Here is a 7,241-nt window from a genome sequence, read left to right as displayed (position 1 = left end):
CGCTGAAAAATGACTGCGCAGGTCACGAGCTCGCGCGTGAGAGACTGGGAAAGACAATGTGAATCCATAGCAACATATACGTAAAATGGCGGCATTTTTAAAAAACTGAAAAGCGCCGAGGTTTTCCACCTGAGATAAGACCCATTTTGCAAGGATAAGCTTGGAACTTACTTTGAAGACTGCCCAGAAGCAGTTACACGAAATATTTCTTGAACACTACAGTTTTACTTCTGACTGCGAGGTTGGGCTTCTTGCCGCGAAAATGCTGCTTGCGCGGGTTGTGTTGTTTATGTGCGTATGGTCCAAGGGAAGTTCCGGTGGGCTAACATGCTTGTTTCATAGAAAAACCAGAACAGGAGAAGAATGCAAGGGGAAAATAAGAAAGTTGAGTAGTGCAATCGCCAGGTACGTTGATGGTAGGACGGATGCTTGGGCATGCATCCTACACTGAACCAGAATTTACTGCAAATCAAATAAACTCTGTGCATGTCCAAAGACTGTGCACTGAAAGGAGCTTCATCATCAAAACATACCGGAGAGATTCTACAAGATATTCGATCGGATCGGGCAAACAGTGCGTGGCTACCGTCCTGGTGTCAGATGGTGCACCAGCTACAGGAAATCCCCGGATGACCTGTTCAAAAATGAACAAGATTATAGTCCTCCGAAAAAGGTAATGATTGAATGAGCTACATGTTTTTTAATGTTTAATTTAAATTGCAAGGGAGTGGGCCTATTAAAATGCATACACACTTTTTTTCTCAAATGCCAAAGTGCAGGCAAATCCCACAGATTTAATGAACTGTCACAGGAAATTATTTATCCTCATCAAATAACTTTCATAACCATAATCTTGTGATGTCAAATTTTTTTATATCTTTTACTTTCAGAGACAGACTGAAACCTCTTACTTGTCTGTAGCCAATAAAATCTCTACAGAATCGTGAGGAAATAGACAGGTATAATAAAATAAAACAAGACGCTTTTTTAAAGCGTTTACTCGGAATACCAAGTGGCAAGAAGTAGGGTGACACATTTTGGACGAGGTAGTTTTTGTGACTACTGCGCATGGCGCTTAGTCACTATTGCAATCGTGTTAGTTTTTCCGAAAATGAGTATGTAACAATAGAATACACTTCGGAGCCAATCCGCATACGAAGAGTACCAAAGTTCGGACTGTGCAAACAGTACGATGAATTGCCGTTAGTTCGCGAGGACGAACGAAATGTTCGGGTGCCCCGTGTTCGCAGATGATGATCTGTGAAGAATACGGTTTTGAGGTGAGGTTTTAATTCTTAAAACAGTTACTTAACGTAGCTTTCGTATTTTGTTTCTAACCGACCAATTGAGCCCGTTTACGCATTTAATGAACTCGCCGTTTTCGAGATAAACAAAGCTTTGCAGTAGCACGTAATTGTCGAACTATAGATGGTTTCACAGTGAGATCATCAAATTAGCAAGGTCTTCTGAATTGTCATCTATAGGAGGTTGAAGATACCCGAAAAATAAATCTTTTTCCAAGTTTCCTGTTCCATGACATCTTTCGCTTCGAAAATACAGTATTTCGAATTTCCTTATTGTCACCTTACGTAGCTTATCATGGTGACACCATGATACCAAGCTACAGTGGAACCCCGTTAATACGGTCATCAACGGGCTGAAAAAATTGGCCGTATTAACGGGGTGGCCGTATTACCGGGGGTAGGGTGAAATTCATGGCTAAAGGGCCTTAATGACAAATATCGCATTTGCACTTGCAGAAAAACTTTTCTCTTTAATAAAAAACAGGAATGTACGTACAGTAATTGTATAAAATACTTGAAACTTCGAACAGTAGGTAAAACGCTTAAAATTGTTAAGTGTACTGTACGTTCTGAGCCTAAAATCAAAACAAGAACAGGCCCAGCTTACTATGCTTCTAAAAAACGGAAGCCGCCGTAATTACCTAACCGAAAGACTTAAGTATCAATCGTGTTTTTGACAAAAGCACAAAGACTTAATCCCTTCGCGATTTGCCTTACTGGATTTTACAGTAGTGTCAAGATCATGTTTGTAATGAAAACAGGGAGGAGTGTTGCTGACAGTACTTTGTAAAGTAAATCGGCTGTTCGATTACAGCGGTAACTAACGAAGGTCAATGAAATTAACATGTCACAGGCGTTTGGCGCGAGTGGCCGAGTTAACGGGATGAAATTATAGAGGACTCTATAAAATTGTGGCCGTTGGCCGTATTAACGGGTGACCGCATTAACGAGGGTTTTCTATAAGAGAATGTATGGCCGTTAGGCGGGCTTCCACTGTATTCGATTGAAAAAAATATCCATCCCCCCTATGAATCTAAGCAGTTTGGGCCTTTCAAGTACTATTACATTAGGAGATGTGTTCATACATTTTATCTCATTATCTAAAATTAAGCGTTATAAAGGCAAAGTAAAGTCCACTTTGATCCACCTACACAAGTAAAAATAAGTTGCGTGATTTCAACGCTTCGACAAAGAGCTCAGAAACGATGTACCGCACAGATCTGAGAATTGGAGGTGGTATCTAAATTTGTTTCCCGCAATATTCCAAGTTATTGGCCTTTTTCATCGAACGTTTCGAATTAATTTTTCTTGTTGCGTGACAGTGAGAATGATCTATCGCACGTAAATTTTTCAATGGTCGAAAAACTATCGATATGGAAGCTGTGGTGAATCAATTCCCACAATTCTGCCACGCCTATTCACATGACAGAATATTCTACTTCTTTTCCCCTTGCACATCTCTGGAGTAGTCACATGCGCCTCTCGAGCGCCTATGTTTTAATTTGCCAAGTACGAAACAAAACAAGTAAATGTCCTGAAATGTTTCTGCAGCCAGTTGCTCATTCATAACAACGCAGATAATGTACCGGTGAAAATCGCTTAATGTTTACAATTGCAAATAAATTCAACAGGTGACATAGCTATAGGGGTAGTATGTCTTGGAACTGGTTGTTTGAATGGAAATTACGTGGGCGTTATGTCTATCTTTGCGGGATCTAGTATGTAGCTGACATCAGATAAACTGGTTTCAATTGTAATTAATATGGGTAAGTGAAAAACGGTATTCATCTGCGAAGGTTCCAAATTAAGGGTGTTGTGAATAACGCGGCCGGTGACCTCCAGCTCTAGGTAACTAACATGAAGATCAAGAAACTAACAATAAAAAGAAAAAAATAGACATCGGCGGATGATGTTGGTACAGAGAACAGCTGAGGCAGAAAGAGACTAAGAAATCTCGGCCATTTATAACATACCGCTGCTGGAAGTTCTGTACTGGCGATTTAGTCATGTTGTCAACAGGCAGGATTATAGTAAATATCTTATTCACAACATTTCTAGACGGCTGAATCCAGCATATTCACGTTTAGCTGTACTGCATTGCGTCATTTGCTATATCGTGAAACATAGGCTTTGAATCAGCAAACGAAATTAAACGAGTCACGCTGAAGCCCCAACGTAGAAGCCATCATTTAGTTGCTCCACTGCACGTTATAAATTCCGATTTTCATCTAATTCTGTTAGACGTGAGGCTGTTTCAAGTCTCTCGCTATCTGAAATCTACTCCTTCGCGTTTGTGTTTATTTTTTATTGTTGCAGTTGTTTTGTCCCAGAGGGAGGTCAAATGTATTGCTCGGAAGGGTGTAGTACATTGCTTTTCGCCAACGACATCACCGCCTCCTCATTCTATTGTCCATTTGCTGCACAGAAAACTAAATTCCTCCCAGAATATAACTCGGATACCTTTCAGGTATTCCGAGTAAAAATGAAAAATGGCAAAAATAAGAAAATAAATGATAATAAAAATAAGGAACAGATTTCATACACTAACTAAAAGGAACGATTACAAAGAAACAGACATGAATGCCAATAAAAAATCGAATTGATCTTTTATTTGTAGGTCAATATAGCATCAAAGATTCACATCAGTGACAGCAAGACAACCCTGCAAGGAAAGGAAACTACTTCAGGTATAAAATTACTTCCAAAGAGAATGTACTGTACATTGCAAAAAAATATAACTACAGAAGTTATTGTACTTTCAAGTTAGAGAGGTATTGTCAGCCCTTAACTTTACAATAAATTTTATGTACATTACAATTTCCAGAATTTACATTTGACCAGTTGGTTAGCAAGTGTCAAACTGCTATGTTCCGCTATTACGAGACCCAGCCACAAGTACCCCTGTATGATCCAACAGTAATGAGAGAATTCTGTGAAAAAAACTCCCCTGGACTATTTGACCTGCTGCTGAGTTCACACATGACAACCAGAGGGTATCCCAAGAGAGGGAGTCCCTGCAAAGACAACGAACAGTGTCACTATTACACATTTTGGCATATTTCAGGTTTGTATTCAACCTTTTAGTTTATTTTTGGGCTTTGATGCATAAATGCAGAATTGGTTACATAACATAATGGGTGTAGTTAACCAAACTGATACAACTCAATGGTGCTTTTTGTGATTTACGATATCAAACTGTATAGTGATTGGATTATTGTAAACATGACTTGTTATGACAGTAATACAGACTGCAATACTGTGCCAATTTCAGGTCACAGAAGACATGTCAACTTCAAAAAGACAGTGGAATTTATTCATCCTTTAGTGGACTGTCCTTACAGGGCTTATCACCTGGACCAGTTTTAGGATACTCAGTGAATCCAAGGACAGTACAAAACATGAAGAAAACCATGTCCAAAGACCACAATGTTCATGTTTCTGAGCAAATACAACATGCTCTTGCAGTACGTAATGTTACCACATGCAAAAACAAGTTTACACCATGCAATGTAAGAACTTTGTACTTTAGACATAAAAATACAGTATGATGATCTTTTCAGACAAACAATAAAAATAATTATTCACTGTAGTTTTAATGTCACGGATTAAAATCTTTTTTGGCTTTCAGCATGACTACTTCATGGTCAACTTCTTGGATGATTATCATAATATCCACACTAAGCATGTCCCTACTGACCTTTGAAAGAAATGATAGCAAAAAAAATTCACCAGTTCAATGAAGGATTGTTGGGGTTACAGCCGAGTCAAAGACTATGCCCTTAGCATATAATTTGAGTAAAGACAAAGGCAAGGAGCCAAAGCTGCAACTTTGCTGTGACCTGCCCACCTGCAATAACTGTATCCAAGATGGTGATATGTTCGTCTTGCTTGCTACCACACCTTTCATGCATCATGTTTACAAGCTGATTATTGTTGCAGTATTTGCAAAGAACCTTTGAACGAAATGATAGCAAAAAAAATTCACCAGTTCAATGAAGGATTGTTAAAAAATTGCAGTGTGGAATCAGATAGTGACTCCAGCAACTCTGAGACAGAAGACAATACAGAAAATGTAACCATGAATGCCCCAAATGATATCAATGCATGACAATACTACACCTCTGAATTTTGGGAACAGAAAGTAGATTGCACACTTGCAGCTACATGTATTGGAGACATTGATCAGCCACAACACCCTAACGCACAAGCATCCTATGCTCATTCCCAGTCACAGTCCTCAACAATCCTCTCACACTCTCTTGTTCAACAGCTATCTATACATGTACATCCTGTCAGGTCTCACCAAATAACAAGCTGGCACTTCCCACCGCAATATTCCCAGTCTACATTGAATGGAAGACTAGCAAGCAATGCATGTACTTTTATTGCCCTTACATTCAGCAAACTGTATTTTAGCTCACCTGAATCTCTCACTGTTAGTCAGCCTCTGAGCAACACATGGGTGTACAGAGTTCTTGCAGCCATTATGATTGGCCATCAATTTTATGACAAATTTACTAGCAACCCTGGGCAGTTCTATGGTGTTCATGAAGCTGCCTTAAACATGGGGCAAACCAGAGCTCTTGTAGGCATCACTATCTCTGCTGAATTACCTTGCAGCATAAACAAAGAGCCAGTACCATCTGCATGCTTGCCACATTATTTTGATCAAGCTCCTAATACCAACCATACCGCTTGCATCTATGTTATCCACAACCAAACAGTGGCCTTTATTCCAACACAGCAAGGAATTATTCTCTTTGACAGCCATTTCCATGGAACCAGTGGAGCATTTTTGGCCTTGGCTCCAGCTAATGCAGCATGGGAATTGCTGTCTTGGTTTAAGGCTGTGAGCAGGATCCCTCATAACCTGGGAACTGTAACATCTCTTAAATTCTGATTTTTCTTTCAAAACCCATTTACATGTACCCCTATATGGATATCCGGTTTTCTCAAGTAAAGTGCACGTGAATGAATGCGCCGGAGTCAGAGCTACAGTAAATAGGGAGTTTAAGATTTGCGACGCGACGGTAATGAAAACGTCATTTAAAATTGCGAGTTCAGGTTTAATAATCGTTTTCGTCGTTATGTCGGCTTGTCTATCTTCTAAAAACTAGTGCAACTCTCCAGGAACTTAATTGGGAGGTGCGGTATTGAATCTACGACAGAAAATTCAAATTCGCTGCCTTTTGTTCACGTTCTCCGTAAAACTTGAGAATTGGTCATTTCACGTCGTAGATTTGCCGAAAACGTGAAAGAAATGTACAAAAACTAAAAATGCACGTGCAGAGCGTGCAAAGCTATTGTTTTTGCTCATTAAATATGCAAAATTTGTGACGTTTTCGTTGCCGTCGCGTCGTAGATCTTAAACTCCCTAATAATTATAACCAACGTCTAAGATGCTGTAAGCCAATACATTACAATTCATCGAGCGAGTACCGACTAAATATCCATGTAGAACTTTTAGTTTTTGTTTCATAATTCAGTACATGTTTCAAAGAGTTTTGTGTGATTGAGTTAACATAAGCGGCAAGTAATTGGCTAAAGTTTACATGTTCATATCAAAAAAATTGTTTTTCATCGTTAAAATCATTAAAAGTAAATTTTCGACTTACCTATACTGGAACTACTGCTCTTAATTCCATTAATTATTGGATTTTCCCTCGGAAGAAAACCAGATGACGTGAAGCAACTTAATGGCAGTTGAATGCGATAACATCCATATGCTCCAGGTAGCTCAAAACATAAACCGTTTTTGTTGTATTGTCAAAGATTTCCTGGTGAAAAGAATGGACCTATGAATTTCAAAGTGTCCTACTGACGTTGCTACGAACAAAGATTGGAAAATGAACGCGTTTCTGCGGGACAATAAAAGCCATTCTCTTCGCTTTAACACGAACTCACTTCGCAGAACCATTCATCACCTTCGCGCGGAAT

The 7,241-nt window shown here is 39.2% G+C and overlaps 1 pseudogene; it reads left to right on the top strand.

Moving 5' to 3' along the window:
* Nucleotides 1-262: 262 nt before the first annotated feature.
* LOC138024621 (uncharacterized) lies at nt 263-6,212 on the top strand (annotated as a pseudogene).
* Nucleotides 6,213-7,241: the final 1,029 nt, after the last annotated feature.

Source organism: Montipora capricornis, chromosome 11 (genome assembly GCF_036669925.1).
Source record: "Montipora capricornis isolate CH-2021 chromosome 11, ASM3666992v2, whole genome shotgun sequence".
Classification (NCBI taxonomy): Eukaryota; Metazoa; Cnidaria; class Anthozoa; order Scleractinia; family Acroporidae; genus Montipora; species Montipora capricornis.
The sequence above is the reverse complement of the archived record's forward strand: the minus strand, read 5'-3'. Positions and strand labels throughout refer to the sequence as shown.